The sequence below is a fragment of the Mustela nigripes genome, chromosome 17, assembly GCF_022355385.1.
Source record: "Mustela nigripes isolate SB6536 chromosome 17, MUSNIG.SB6536, whole genome shotgun sequence".
NCBI classification, from domain to species: Eukaryota; Metazoa; Chordata; class Mammalia; order Carnivora; family Mustelidae; genus Mustela; species Mustela nigripes.
The window spans coordinates 30,282,519-30,297,511 of NC_081573.1; the positions used below are offsets into that span (position 1 = coordinate 30,282,519).

A 14,993-nucleotide genomic window follows, 5' to 3' on the forward strand; every position below is an offset into this window, starting at 1 on the left:
CGACGTTGTGTAGGTGAGGTGTATTACAGACATCTTCATCTTAGAATGTTTTTTTGTTTTGCTTTGTTTTTATGATTTTATGTATTTGACACAGAGAGAGACAGCAAGAGAGGGAACATAAACAGGGGGAGTGGGAGAAGGAGAAGCAGGCTTCCCGCTGTGCAGGGAGCCCGATTCGGGGCTTGATCCCAAGACCCTGGGATCATGACCTGAGCTGAATGAAGGCAGATGCTTAACTGACTGAGCCACCCAGGGCCCCTTTGGGATGGGTTTATCAGCACATCACTCCATGGTAATTTGGAAAGTTCTGTACTGCTCCAAGGTCTCGTTGGATACCAATAAGCGGAACACTCAGTTGTGTAATACAGAGTTAAAACCTTCCCATTTTATCTTTAAAAGCTCTTTCTTTGCCTGGCTCAGTGGCGGGAGATTTTGTTTGTTTGTTTTGTCAGAATGAGGAAGAGCCAGAGGCTGAGGAGACGTTTAGAGATTGGAATGTACAATGGACCCTCTTCTGGTGCTGGGAAAATCGTGGCCCAGAAAAAGTATGGGGAGTTGCTCAGTTGCATTCAGGACCTTGGACCTATTGAAATGTCAACCTCAAAATACTTGCATTGTTGCTTGAAGCGAAAGGCTATCTGGTTTGGAGATGGACAGGCAGAAGGTAGGTGACCGTGTAAGTTATTTCTGTCGATGTAATTAGATCTTGGCCGTTTCGTCTGGCACGCTCAAGGGTCCCACTCTGAGCTGTGTGGCGTATCCATTACTTCTGCCTCCGGTCTATCAGTAATAAGGAGATCCTTGCTGCCTCGAGCTTTCCTGGTGGGAGCCCAAACAGACGAATTGAAGCCTGGGGGCAGTTCCATCCAACAGGGGCATGCCCTCAGTGTGAGGGTGGAGGGAGGGTGCCTGGCAGGTGGTCCCCTGGCGTACTCCTGGGGTGCCATGAGATGCTGGCCCACACTCTGGGGTAGCTAGGACAACACCATCTCTGCGTGACCCAGAGCCTGAGCCTCACCCATGCTCTCAGCATGACGCATGTGCAACAAAGGGAAACTGCCAGGATGCCAAGGTGATGAGAATATTCCATAAAAACAGAGAGGCCCCGGGCATCCGCCCACGCGGCCCTGCTCTGTGCAGCTGCGCGCGTGGGCCAGGCACCTGGGGTGGAACCATGCCTCTCGTTCTCCTAAGTGTGAATCAGACAGAAAAGAGCAAGGTCTACTTTCTCCTGCTCTTAACTCCCCTTGCCATCTCCCCTTTGGGGGGGGGGGGTCTTCTTGCTCCCTAAGGACTAAACACCTGTTCTGCTACATGGATGGCAGGGCTCCGGCCCATCCCCATCCCCCACCCCAAAGCCTGTGACCTTGGTTGGGTGACCCTTGTCACTGTATCCCCTTCCACCCAGAGGTGACATCAGGCCCTAACATTCTGGGGTTCTCTGCTACTTTCTTTTCCCTCTTTTTGTGACTAAGGGGAGAGAGTCTATTAGGTACCCCCTAAAATCAAAGACACATAATTTAGTTTCTCCTTTTCAGCTGAAGCTGGTTATTTCCACCTCTTCTCTTTCCAAAACTCACCCCAAATGACTTTAGCTGCGCAGTCCCCGGGTAAGATCTGCTTCTCACTATCCCTCGAGTCATTTCCTCCCCGTATGAACCCAACAACTGGGGGGATGCATATGGAAGAACGTCTCAGATCCACAGAAAATGATCTGCACGTCTTCCCTAAGCCACGTATTGATTCCGTAGATCACACCTCACACTTGAGAGGCGCCAGGATTTTTTTTTTTCAAAGACCTAATGAATGTAATTGTCTCCAGAGGAGCCCAGCTCAACCTTGCAAACCATGCAGGGCGAGGCGAAGCACCTGTGAACACAAATGGTGGGTAGGATGTGGAAGAAGGAGAAATGAACGAGCGGCGACTTTAATCCTGGCCAGCGGTGAGTTACGGGTGAGCTAGCATGACTCTCTGTCCCTTCATCTGCCCAGCTTGTGGTAATGCTCTGCTGGCTAAATCCTTAGCAGTTCCAAGCATGTCCGGCTGCCTGTCTTCCAGAGGCATTCCAGTCTGAATCACCTACGAGGTACAGAATGTACCAAAAAATAAAAACCCCATTCCGAACGGCTCTCGCTCCCTCCCTCTGGGTCCTTGAGGCTCAGCCAAGGTCCCCTTCACACAGCCATCGCCATCACGCTTACGGCCTTCTGAAGTGGCCAACAATTGGCGCTTCTCCACCTAGATGCTGGTGGTGATATGACAGAAGTTCTAGGAGATCAACCCTGAATGGCAATTTGATGTATTGTGTCAGAGGCCTCCATGGGAAGTGCCCTCTGGCCAAGCACTCCCACAGCCAGCGGTTCGATTGAAGGAATATCATCCGTACGAAGCTTTCAGTTGTGAGATATGGGGACTCTGGCCTGGGCTAAATGATGGTACATTTATATAAAAGGATTCTCTGAAGCCATTCAAAATTATGCAGAAGAATATGCAGTGACGTGAAGAATGATCAGGTCCTGTGGGTAGAGAGACTGGAGAACCACTGGCAGAAAGACAAAGTTCGTTCCGGGCCATGTTGAGCTTGGTCCACCACCAACTGGTCATCCTTGGTGGATGGGATGATTGACGCCTTAGATTTACTATTCCTTTTGTCTTGTTTTCCAAGTTTTTCACACAAACAGTAATTGTTGTGATCCCCCTTTTTTTTAACAGGAAAAAGCTAATTACACTTCTGAGGAAAAAAATGGAAAAGGACAAAAATCTCCCCCGTATGGAACCAACGCCCAGCTTCCATTCTGTCATGTGCAATCAAAGGATTGCGCGTCACAAGGTTTCGGAGGCCTCCTAAGCTCCATCTCCGCTGGTGTCCCTGGGCTTTCTCCTTGCCTTTTTTTCTGACCCATGTGGGGGTTCCAGGCAACCAGAGGAAGTAGCAGACGTTCTCTGATGAGTCAATTATGGGACGTATTTGGCCTGACGGGGCACTGCGCCCATCACAGAGGCCGGCGCAGGGAAGGTGGCTAATTACATGTTTATTCAGTGAATGAAAGAGAATGCGATCTTGCTATCTTAAGGGCTTTTATTTGTTCTGTTGTTAAAAAAGAAAAAAAAAAAAAAGTGAAGGATAAAAAAAAAAAACCCCGTTTAATTCTGTTCATTACAAACAGTGGTTTAAAATAGAAACTCCAAACCAATTTTGGCTAAAAGCGTTTCTAGTATATTCTGAACAGCTGCTGTTGTAGACACAGCCTGAAATAAATAACTTCCAGCGTAGTTCCAAAGCCTCGTTGAATAAAGCGCGCAGCTAGGGAGGGAGAGGGCCTTATTAGCATTAATTGCAAGGAGCCTGTGAAACTCCAAAAGGCCTGGCGGTGGCTCACAGAAGACTCCAGCAACGAGCTCCTTCCTCCGGCTGTAGATGGAGCCATAACATCACTGAATGGGGCCCCAGCAGGCACGGTGGGGGTTTCGTGCGGTCAAAGCCAGATGTTTGGAAGTTCTTTGGCTTTAGTTTCTTGAGTGTGAACAACCAGGAAACTCAGAGTTTCTTATTTGTTCTGAAGCCGACCGGGCTCCTAGAAGCCAAGATACTGCCTGGGTAGGTTGCGCTCTCCCTGTCCCGGCCATTTTCACGGGCTCTCACCTCCTTCTCTGACACTCTGCTCCAGGGCATTGGGGCTGTCGTCCCAGGTCTTGTCCAGTGACAAGAAAGGCAGGAATTCACGCAGAAGTTCAGCCCTCCCTCTCAGGGGAGCCCGGCCAGACCCACCTGGTGTCCTGGCCCCAGTGAAGCTCAGGTCCGGCCGGTGGCCTCAGCGAGCTGGGGGGAGGGCGCCCCTCCTGTTCCCATGGAGAGGCCTACACTTGGCCCTCGGAGGATCCTGAAATGATCTGGCTTTAGAAGCCTCCCAGACGGGGTGCGCCCTTCGTTCTTCTCTGTCTTGTCTCGCCCCCCTTGTCTGGCATGGCAGGGGTACAGATCACTCCTCCCAGGCCCGAGGACCCTAGCGCAGGCCAAGGGAGCTGAGGCCCATCGGGCCTGCCCTGATGCTCCTCCAGGCCCAGCTCACATGCCCCCTCTTTCCTGCAGGCTTCCATGCTTGCCTCCAATGGGAATTCCTCTCTCTCTCCTGGGGAAGGACTTCACAAGGGCGCACATACCGTATTCATCCTGGCTTCCGGCCACTTGGGTGCACGTCTGTATATAAGAATCATGTGAAGGATTTCTTGTGTTTCCTGGTACACAGGGGCCTTTCCCATTCCCTCGGGACACTCTTCCTAGGCTTCCTGTAGCAAGAGAAGGAAGGGTGTATATCAGGGACCATGAGCTGCCAGAGTGACTTCCTATCCGTTTGGGGATGGGAAGGTCTCTGGCAAAAATGACAGCTTCAGGCAGGTGCTGGGTCTAGAGGACATCCTCACTTCCCTGAGGTGAGGCGGCAGGTCCTTAGGCCCAGGGCGGGGAAGGCAGAGGGAGAGTTGAAGAAGATGGGAGCACAGATGCCTCTGGGTCCTTGAGAAGCGGTTGTGGCCGCCCCCCCCCCCCCCCACAGGCCCTTGCACCTGCCTGTCTCTGGCCTCAGGGTTTCCGCAATAGCTCCGCCCTCCCACAGGCCAGGCCAGAGTGCTGGGGAACTGATTCCAGGCAGTCCTCACCTCAGGACGGAGCTGGGGGATCAGTACCCCAGGTCTCCTCCCCTCCCATGGAGTCACTGTATGTGGTTTCCAGGGAGACTGAGCTCCGGTAGCCCGCTGGGTCACGGGTACCCGCTCTGGCCCTGCCTCACTGCCACCTGCCCGCTGGCTTTGGGGACCACGTCCAAAGATCCCGTGCTCTAATGAGGCCACAGTGACCAGATATGCCCTCCTCCCAGGGCCTGTCTCCTAAGCCCCACCCTCCCTCAAGAAACTTGAGGGTAACAAGGGAGAAAGCGGATGGGGGTGTGTGTGCTTTTAATTAGTGATTTGTCCAAGGAGGGAAATCACAAGGTGAGTTTGCGGCTGCCTCCCCCACTGGTGTCCCTCTTCAGTGGCCTTCCTCTCTGTTCTCGCTGCTGGAGGGCAGGGCATGGGCTGTGCTCAGCCTGTAGCCTCCCATGCACCAGGAGCGTCCACAAGGGAGGCTCGTTGAGCCCGATTCAGTCCCCCTGGCATGTGACAAGAAAGGCCTTCAGTTGCAGAGAGAGGTCCCCAGCTAACGGCCAGCACGGAGCACAGGGACCACAGCCCCCAGAACTGAATTCTGCCAGCGACGAGGAGGAGCTTGGAGGCAGATTAAGAAGCCAGGCCAGCTGACACCTTGGTTTTGGCCTTGAGAGACCCTGAGCCGAGGCACCAGTGAAACCCACCTGGAATTGTGACTAGGACTACGAGGCCATGAATTTGGGTTGTTCTAAGCCACTGATTGTGAAGTAATTCGTTACAACAGCAACAGGAAGCTGATCAGTAGGTTGTTATGGCCAGGGAGGGCCACTCTTTATGGCAACTTTGATATCATGAAATGCAATCTCTCTAGAAACGCCCTGCGGGGGCACAGGGGTCAGAAGAGGAGGGCTCCCTATCAGGATGGCTTGCTGATGAAGAAAGTTGGAAGCTCCTTCAAGCCTTAAGCACCCAGACGTGGCTTCATATCCCGCGTGGCTTTAGGTGGCTTTAGTAGGATGCGGCGACGAGGTGGGACAGGAGGTGACCTCTGGAGACGACTTCGCATCAGAGCTTGAGCACTCTTTGCTGACTTTGCTCACTTCCCTGTGGCTTTCGGCAGGGACCGCCCAGCATTGTGCCAGCAGGTCTGGTTGTGTGGTTGGAGAAATGTCCCATGAGCATGACCGACTGTGCCCTGTCCAGTTCATCGTGGGATGAAGATATACTGGGGGGTTAGTTTCAGGTTTCCTTGTGCTCCTGGGCTCCTCCTCACCCAAGCAACAGGTCCTTAGAATCTAGGACTGGAATATTGCTTTTCCTTCTCAAACTTCTCTGCTTCGATAGATTCATAAGCTAATGGTAGCGACAGCTGTGCAGTGGAGCTGTTCAGTTATGTCCCGGGTTGTGGTAGGGACAGGAGGTCCCACGCTGGTCCCCGCAGAGGGTAAGTAGCATCGTCCAGCCCCCAGAATGGAGGAAGTGGGAGGTGGTTTCCTGCCTTAGTCACCGAGCTCTGTGGGATCTACTTCTTGTCGTGGGTAAAAAGACCTCCAGTACTTTGGCCTTGACTCTCACATCTCTCACTGGTCACCATAAAAAGACTGTAAGCTAGAGAAGCCAACAAGTGTGGGTTTGGAAAAGCACGTCCCCTGAGGGGTTCACTGGAGACTGACCCTGGGGCAGTGGGACCTGGACCCCAGTTTGGACTCTACCTTGCACTCTTGCCCCCATCCCTGCCCACAACGCCCTGGCCCTCTTCTTCCTCACAAGAGAAGACACCAGACCCCCTTAGATAGTGTCTGTGGTTCTTTTTGGCTTTAGAATCCTAGGATTAAAAAAAAAAAAAAAAGTCTGGAAGAACAGACACTAGTTGTTTACAGCTGTAGTCTCTGGTGGAAGGGAGAGGAGTGCAGAAGACTAATTGTCTAGCTCCAGTGTTTTTTATAGCTTTTACATATTATGCAACAAAACATTTTCATTTTTTTAAGCAAGATCTTATTGTTTTCCTCTCTGAAATAAATACGTCCTATTATGGAAAACTGCAAACATATATAACAGCCCAGAGTACGAGACATGAACTCCTACATACCCATCATTCAGCTACCACAATAATCAGCCTAGCCAGTCTTTTTTCCATATCTCTACCTATTCCCCCACCTATTTTTATTTTAAAGCAAATCCAAGACACGACCTCATTTGGTTCAATAAGCATTTCACATTTCTAATTAGAAATAAAAAGAATTACTTGACTCATCCTGAAACTAAATACCTCCATACACTCCTATCGAGCAGAATAGGCTGAAAATGATACGTAACTCAGTCTTCGAGGGATTGGGATGAAACCAAATGAATCATGAAGGATGTTTAATACAAAGGAAAGAATCTCTAACAGTGGAATTTCACATATCTGCGAGAGAGGCTGTATTTCGAGGCAAGGAATGGGAGAATATTGTCAGCTACTCTACTGTCGATTGTCAGTCCTGTAGGGTAAATAGCTATTATCTGCCCCAGCTTCTTCTTTTTTTTTGTTTTTTTTTTTTTGTAACTTATACATCAAATCCCTCAGTAAGTACTGAAAAATTATTTTAAAGATCTCTCAGGAGTTCAGCAGCCTCTTTCCTCTCATCAGCAAATGGGAAGTCTGGAATTCCTGTGACTATCCCATGCCATCACCCTCATCAAATTGTGCCTTATGAAATGTCCACTTGGACGCACAGCCCCACCTGTTACCCGCTGGGATCCCTCTTTGACTCCATTTCAGGGGTGAACTGTTCTCCTGCTTTGTTCATTTGGATTAGAGACCCCATGACGTTCGACCTGGATCACATTTTTCCTTTTCTTTTTCAAAACAATAAAACTGTTTTGGAGGGATTCTGGACTACATTAGATGATCATTTTCAATTTTCATGCAAGACATATGGAAAGACTCACCTCCACTTACAGCTTATTCCCTGAGACTGTCTGACCCACAGCTGACACTCCAGAATGAAAAAGCCCTTCCAGGCAGTCACATTTCCCACCCCTGTCCTGCACTGACCTCAGCTCAAGTCAAAACTCACAGAAATGAGGGACTTTGATGATCGGGGCCATTGAGATCTTCAGTCCAGGGGTGTCCCCCTCCTCACTGACGCCGGCCGGGGCTCCCCAGACTCTGTGAAGTGAGGTTGGGGAGGAAGTAGCACAGGTGTTTCTGTTCTTTTTTTTCTTTGGGAGAGGGAGAAAGACCAGAGGAATAGTTCTGTTTGGCTGTGGTGCTTCCTTTTTGTCTACTCGAGTTAATGGAGAAAAGCCATAAAATGCTGTCTACCAGGCTCTTCCGTTTTCCTCCCAGATACGTATGTAAATTACTCCAACACAGGGAGTTTCAATGGCTGAGTCAACGTCTGACTGAACTTCAGTAAGCTTCCAGAATTGAGGTGTTGGGTCTATTTTGCATCATTTGAAAACGCAGGCTTGCACACGACAAGTTAAGGGGTGACAGAAGTAAAGACAGACAAGATCATCTACCGAGGATGGGAGTCATGGGGTGGGAGCTGGAAAACTAGGTGCCTGTGCACCAGGCTTGCGAGCCTTTGATCTGCGGATGAGCGTAAAAGCCAAAGCAACCTGCAATAGGGGGTTTTTAAAGGACGGGTTCTCTAGGAGGAAGGAGAGACTGGCTCCGTGGCAGCAGGTCATTGGCAAGGGAGAGGTCTACAGAGTGTGCTCAGAAGACAAAGCGAGGCTTAAGGCTGCTCTGGTGGGTGGGTGGGTGGGGCGCTGGGAGACAATGGGGAGGAGACATTTTGCTATGGATATTCTGGACGCTCTCTGAGCCTTCCCCAGAGCCCCTGATGAAGCAGGTACTTGCTTCCAGGTTGCTCTTGGTTGTTGCATGGGACACTGAAGAGTTGTGATGTTGATGGATGGCGGGCCCTGAGCAAATGCAAATAGATTTGGGTTAGAGCTGTCGGGACGTTACACCCTTCAGGAAGAGGGAAGAAAGGCAAAGTGCAGAAACCTGGGAGACAGGTTTCCCCTAAAAAATGAGCTATGGCCTGTGGTTGGAGGACCAGGAGTGGCTCGTGGCCTGGTTGCCTCCGGTTCGGCCCCCCTCCCACGCCCCGGCCCAGGGATCCGGGACCGTCAGTCGTCCCCCCAGCAGTGTGTGGAAAATGGGCCCTGCAGGAAACCCCCCACCGAGCAGCTGGGGGAGCAGCTTTCCCTGCTTCGTGCAGGGAGCTGCACGGACTCAGAGCTCCGTGCTGGGCTGGGGTGTCCCGTGCAGGCAGGGAGGAGGGGGAGTTGACCATGAAGGACAAAGGCACATGTCAGCAAGTCCTACATCCCTCAGGCTGGGGGACTTGGCGGGCCAGCTGGAGTTTCCTGGCATTTGGTTCTGGAGTAGGTGAGGCCAGCTGGCTCCGGAGAATTTTGTAAAGCTTATGTCAGCCTGTGTCTTGGGGTCTTGTTTGCTGCCTGGGAGGTGATGGTGCCGGCTGGCGGAGTCCCAGCGGGTCCTTTGGGGGCCCACGTGGAGGCTCTGGACACCGACAGGGTCTTTCGAGCCAGGAAAGGATGGGGGACAGGCAGATGGGGCTGGGGATGGAACTTGGGGTGGGGTCTGACAGCCAGAGCTGGTCTCCAGGCCTCAAGCAAGTCATCCTCCCTGGAAGGAAAGAATTCTTACTGACCTAGAGGACAGAAGGGGAGGGCTCCTGCCTCCCTCCTACTGCGAAGCATTCTGCAGGAACCGTGCCCTCCCTGGGGGCCTCTTCCACACGAGGTGTGAGACAAGCTTTGAAAAGGCATTCTTGACCTAGTACCTGCACAAAGGCTTCTTCTCTGGAAACAAACCAAAAAAAATGTGCGAAAGCTCAATTTTTATGCAAACGCTGAAGAAGGCCGTCTTCCTGCATTATTATCACGAGACATGCTCCATCCCAGGTCCAGTCTGGGTCAGGGGAAGTTTGGAGGTTTTCCTCTGAAGCCAGGAGATCTGAGTCAAGGGACGTGTGTGCCCACTTGACTCCCACTGTTCCGGTCTTCAACGTCATTTACACTTAAAAACCCAAAGTTGCTCCCTCTTTGGAGCAAAGGGATCTTTTCCCAGGGACTTTCCAATCCCTCCAGTGCTCCTGAGAATGGAAGCATCCAGTGCCCCTCAGAGTCAGTCCAAGAACGTCCTCAGCCCCGTGCCTCAGGCACAATGAGATGACCAGGGGCCCTGTCCGCCTACTCAACGCCAAAAAAATAAACTCACCACAGGCCAGGAGGTGGTAAGAGTGGCTGATGGCCACGGAGGGCTTAGCGAGTGCTGGGCACTCTTCTAAGTGCTCCGCGTGGAAGACTCACTTGCCCTGCAGTAATGCCTCCTGGAGGTAGTACTATTTATTTATTTTAAAAGATTTTATTTATTTATTTAAGAGAGAGTGCACGAGCGGAGGGAGGGGCAGAGGGAAAGGGAGAAGTAGACTCCCTGCTGAGCACAGAGCCACACAGGGGACTCAATCCTGGGATCCTGGGATCACGGGCTGAGCCAAAGGCAGATGCCTAACCCACTGAGCCACCCAGAACGAGCGCTGTTTATGATGCTCACTCTGCAGAGGGCGAAATCGGCCTGGAGAGACCATGACACCCGCGCTGGGTCGTGTCGCCAGGGAGCAGAGGGGACTGGGATCCAAATGCTTCTCTCCCCGTCCTTACATACTCAGGGGCTTTGGGTTCGTGCTGTGGCATCGGGAGCTGAGCCCCCTCTGGGGAAGGGGTCTTGGTGAGGGGACCAGCAATACTTAGGGAGGAGGGGCCAGAATCAGATGCTTCCCAGAAGCCCCTGGGGCTCTGGAACCGGAAACCCTGAATGAGCAGCATCACCACCGTGTGCCCGTCCTTGCTTCCAACCGTACTCCCACTCCCTGCCCCCTGCCCACCCCAGAAGGGAGGGATGTGGCAGCTTGGAGCGTCTTTCCCCAGCATTGGCTCCACACCAGGCCCAGCACTCAGAGTTGAGAACAGAGGTGAAAGCACATGGCCCTTAGTGCAGGTGACCCAGACCTGTGCACCCATGGGTGATGTGGGGAGGCGAAAAGGCTGGTGGGAAGGTGGGGGCCACTGTAGCCCACCGGCATGTTGGCAGAGTTGCCCACAGAGGGAAAACCCTTCTGGTATTTGGAGATCCCTCTTCAATGCGGACTGAGAAAGGTGTCTGCCCCTTGGGCATGCCCTCGAGGAAGAGGTTTGGACAGAGAAGCGTCCAACCAGGCTGCGTGGAAAAGAGCAGGACTTTGGGGTTATCTGTGGGACCTTGAGAAGGACTTTAGTGTCCTGGAAAGGGAAATGAAGGGCCCCCAGTGCTGTCTTCAGTTGGCCGTTCCCTGTGAGGGTCTGAGGCAGGCACTGGCTAATGAGCTCTTGACAATGGGAGGACTAGAAAATTCCCATTTATTTATTTATTTATTTTAAGATTTTATTTATTTATTTGAGAGAGAGAGAGGGAGAATGAACCGGGGGAGGGGCAGAGGGAGAGGGAGAAGCAGACACCCCACCGAGCAGGGAACCTGACTCAGGGCTCGATCCCGGGACCCCAAGATTTTAGCCTGAGCCAAAGGCAGATGCTTAACTGACTGAGCCACCCAGATGCCCCTTGAAACTTCCAATTTAAAGTTGGTTTCTGCTGGCACAGTAATTACTGGTTCTAGTTATCTGCTGCTCCCCTGATCCTCTCTCCCCAAGACCCAAAGTAAGAGTGGGTCCCCCACAGTAGTGCACAGGCACTGGTAGTGCCCTCCCAGCCAGTGACCTGTGGCAGAGGCCGGAGGTGGGCCAGGGAACCATCAGGAGAGGAATGACCACAGAGGGACAGGCTGCAGGGCCCCTGACCCTGATTCTTAAGAAATCCTGTTTTCCTCCACCATCCTGGAAGGTGAATCTGGAAAGGGTGGGCGGGAAGATAGAGGCTGGATCCTGTTACTTTCCAGCGCAAGGATCGGGTTTGGGATGGGGTCAGGTAGGTGAGAGCCACTTGCCCCAGCACCTTCGAGAGTATGCACTCCAAGACCCAGCTGTCAAGAGAAATCCTATTTTCATGCAATGTTTAAAAAACCCAAATACAAAAATCTATGATGAACAGACTCCCTCAATTTTAAATACAGACAGGATATCAGTATACGACTAATTTTTCCTTTTGCCTCCGGCTCTGGTATAGCTGAGCAATGCGTTGTTCTGGAGCCTTCTTTATTTATCATGCTGGTAATTTATTCATCCTGGATTTTTTCTGCGTTAATTTTGATTTTTAAAATACTGCATTAAAATATGATTTCCTTTGATGGCTGAGCTTTTGGCACCCCATGAAATGTTGTGCCCGGGCGAGTGTCTCCTGGCATTGCCTGGCGGCTCCAGACATTTTATTTGGCTTTATTTCAAGGGTAACCCATGAGCCTGGGGGTTCATGGGGAAGGGCCACCACCTGGGTGATACTCACTCTTGCAGAATCCCTTCAGAGACTGGGTCAGCTCTGACACATGTCTCGCCTCCAGCCTGTTGGTGCTGACAAATGACAAAAATAAAACGATTTAGCAATGACTCAGATGTCCTTTATCCGAGAGCCGACAGTCCATTCATGGGGGGCGGTGCACAGTGTCTCACGTGCAGTAGAGCCCTCTTCCTGGGGGCTTTGGGACAATGGGAGCTTTATGGAGGGGTCGGGGAGACAAGGCAGAAGCAGGGCAAGGTGGGCCCACCTTGCCTAGGGTGACCCACTTTCCCATGGGAAGGTAAGTTAGCGCGAGTTGAGTCGGAGGACTGATTGGTGATGCTCTGTTTCCTTGGCAGGAAGGCATTTCCCCTAAGCGCCCCTGACTTAGGTTTAGATCTGTGACGTGGGCCAGGCCACTGGGGTGGCCTCTGTTCTGTGGGTCCCGATCCACAAATGACCTTTATCAGTGCCCGGACTGCGACAAACCCATGTTCACACATCACTGCAGGCAGCAAAGCTGAGGCCTCCCCGGGCACAGATGGTGGGCACTGAGCCAAGGGACCCCCCCCCTCCCCAATCCATGAGGGAAGTGTTAGGTGGGGGAGGCCGGGTAGAGGCGGGTTGATTTGATTTTGTCTCAACGGGAACTTTCTTTGGATCTCTTTCCCTGACTTCACTGCACATTTCAAAACAACATTCTTTTATGAACAAGCACCAGGACATCAAATACTTCCACACCCTATGCTAGAACGGCTTCAGGCCATGTTGTTCTTTTTCTTTTAAATAGTTCCATGTAAAATCAGATGTTAACTCTCTCTGAATAAACCCAAGTGGAAAGGGTTTTTCTTTTCTTTAATAATACCAATGACGATCAGAACAGGTGGAAAGAATATGTGCCCTTAACACATAGAGCCCAGTGGTTTAGAAGAAAAACACTAAGTTGTTACATATGTAACAAACAATCCTTATTTATTGATGGTGAGAAAAATGAACAACAAAGCTCGGAGGGAAAGTACTACAGGAAATGTATGAGCAGGAAGGATGATTTATGTCTTTGAATGGGGCCTATTTCTTTCATAAATGGGTTTTGTTTTGCATCTTGGTCAACGCCAGCTCGGCCCTACTTTTTCATGATGAAAGCGTGTTTTGGGAGTCCATCGTTCATCGCAGCTTTTGGAAACTCCTCTTCAGCCAACAAGCCATGAAATAGACTCAGGTTCTCCAATGATGGACATTACAGTCCGCACCTCGGCCACCCCTACACTCTCCCCATAGTACTGTGCGGGAAAGGAGTCCGTCAGAGAAAGGATCCCACAGTGGGTTGGAGGTGGAAATAGATCATTTTGCAAGCAACATTCTGCAAGGGGACTCAAGACCTAGGATTCTAGACCTGGTTTCTTTATCTCATTTTTTTCCCTTAACACACTGCATGAGAGAGTAGTGTCTCTGACAGACACTGAGAACGGTATGGGTGGTGGTTTCGACTACAACCAAACCACCTCAGAGCATTCATGGTTTTCTATCCCTCGTAAGACTGCCTCTCTCAAGCTGGCGTCGCACAGTGTCTGCAAACACTTGGACTTCATACAGAGGGCTGGAAGGAACTTCAGAAGAACTCTAATTTTTTTGTTAAAGGTGATCAAATGGGGTGTTAACACGCTTCATGCTGCCAAAGGGTGAGTTAAAGTCGGAAGAGCTTTCCATGTGTAGACACGGGCCTGAAAGAGCTCCAGAAACATTTGTCACGAACCTTGTGAAACTCTGAACATTGGAAGCTAACCAGCTTGTAACAACACCTACTTTTCTCTTGGTGAATTCGGGCCAGACAAGGAACAGCCCCTACCTGCACACTCGACAGAATTCTCCCTGCGTTCACTCTCTGAGGGGGAACTTCCATGTCCACCAGCGGACCTGGTGTGATACTGGCCCTGGGCCTTCCTTCTACAACCCAGTGATTTATCTGACTTTTCTGACGTGCTCTCTGCCAAACATTCGTTTTGTGGTGGTTGTGTTTGTTTATTACTTTGTTTTTAAAGCTTTTTATCTCACAAATACTGTATCTATTTTAGAAGAATGAGAAAATGCAAATAAAGAAAAAAGGAGAAAGAGAGATGGCCTGTAATTCTAGAGGTAGCCAACCGCTGACACTTGGGAATACACATTTCTAGACTTTTTGTATGAGTATGTACACACCAAAGTAGCTCTTCTTCATAGCAAAGATGGGGTCACACAGTATATACTGTTGTATTCCCTGGTCTTTCATTGTTTGAGAATATGCCGATATTGGCAATGACTCTTCTGTCTGGGCTAGGCTCTCATTTGAATTCCTTTCAATAAACACAGAATTTTCAGGGTATCAGAGCTGGGGACCCATCAAGTGTGTATTCCTCTGCCCTTTGTTCTCTATCAAGGAGGATCCTAAGCTTTGCTTTTGGCCTTTTGCTAGAAGTGGGAGTATTTTCAGTTTGTAAAGAGCCGTAAATGTTCCCACAGTCCTGGGTCCCCCACCTGCCTGTGAAAACAGCAGTTAGCCCACCAACCACAGCCATACTCCATGAGCATGACTGGGTCAGTGATTCAAGGGGACTGGGTGGTGCCACTTTCTGTTCTCAGTTAGGATGGGTTGAATTCTGCTACAAAAACCAACCTCCAAATTTCAGTGTCTTAAGAAAAAAAAAAAAGGTTTATTTCTCATGTCCACCTTGTTCACACATCCTCACTTTGGAACATAGACTCATAGCATATCCACTATCTTGAACATTGTCTGCTGGATTACGTGTCAGAAAGAAAAGAGTTTTTATTGGACAAATTCTCTACCTTTGAAGTTATCACAGGTCATAGTTTACCATGTTTTGCCTGAACTGCAATCCTGAACCACACACCTTCCAGGCACCA

At 50.6% G+C, this 14,993-nt stretch overlaps 1 long non-coding RNA gene across 1 annotated transcript; it reads right to left on the minus strand.

Annotated features, from left to right (window-relative positions):
• Positions 1–3,469: 3,469 nt before the first annotated feature.
• LOC132006016 (uncharacterized) lies at positions 3,470–12,170 on the minus strand. The gene is made up of 3 exons (XR_009400949.1): positions 12,105–12,170; positions 4,163–4,288; positions 3,470–3,882 (listed from the first exon to the last, which is right to left on the minus strand). It is a non-coding gene; the product is annotated as an uncharacterized LOC132006016 (long non-coding RNA).
• Between the last annotated feature and the right edge of the window lie 2,823 nt (positions 12,171–14,993).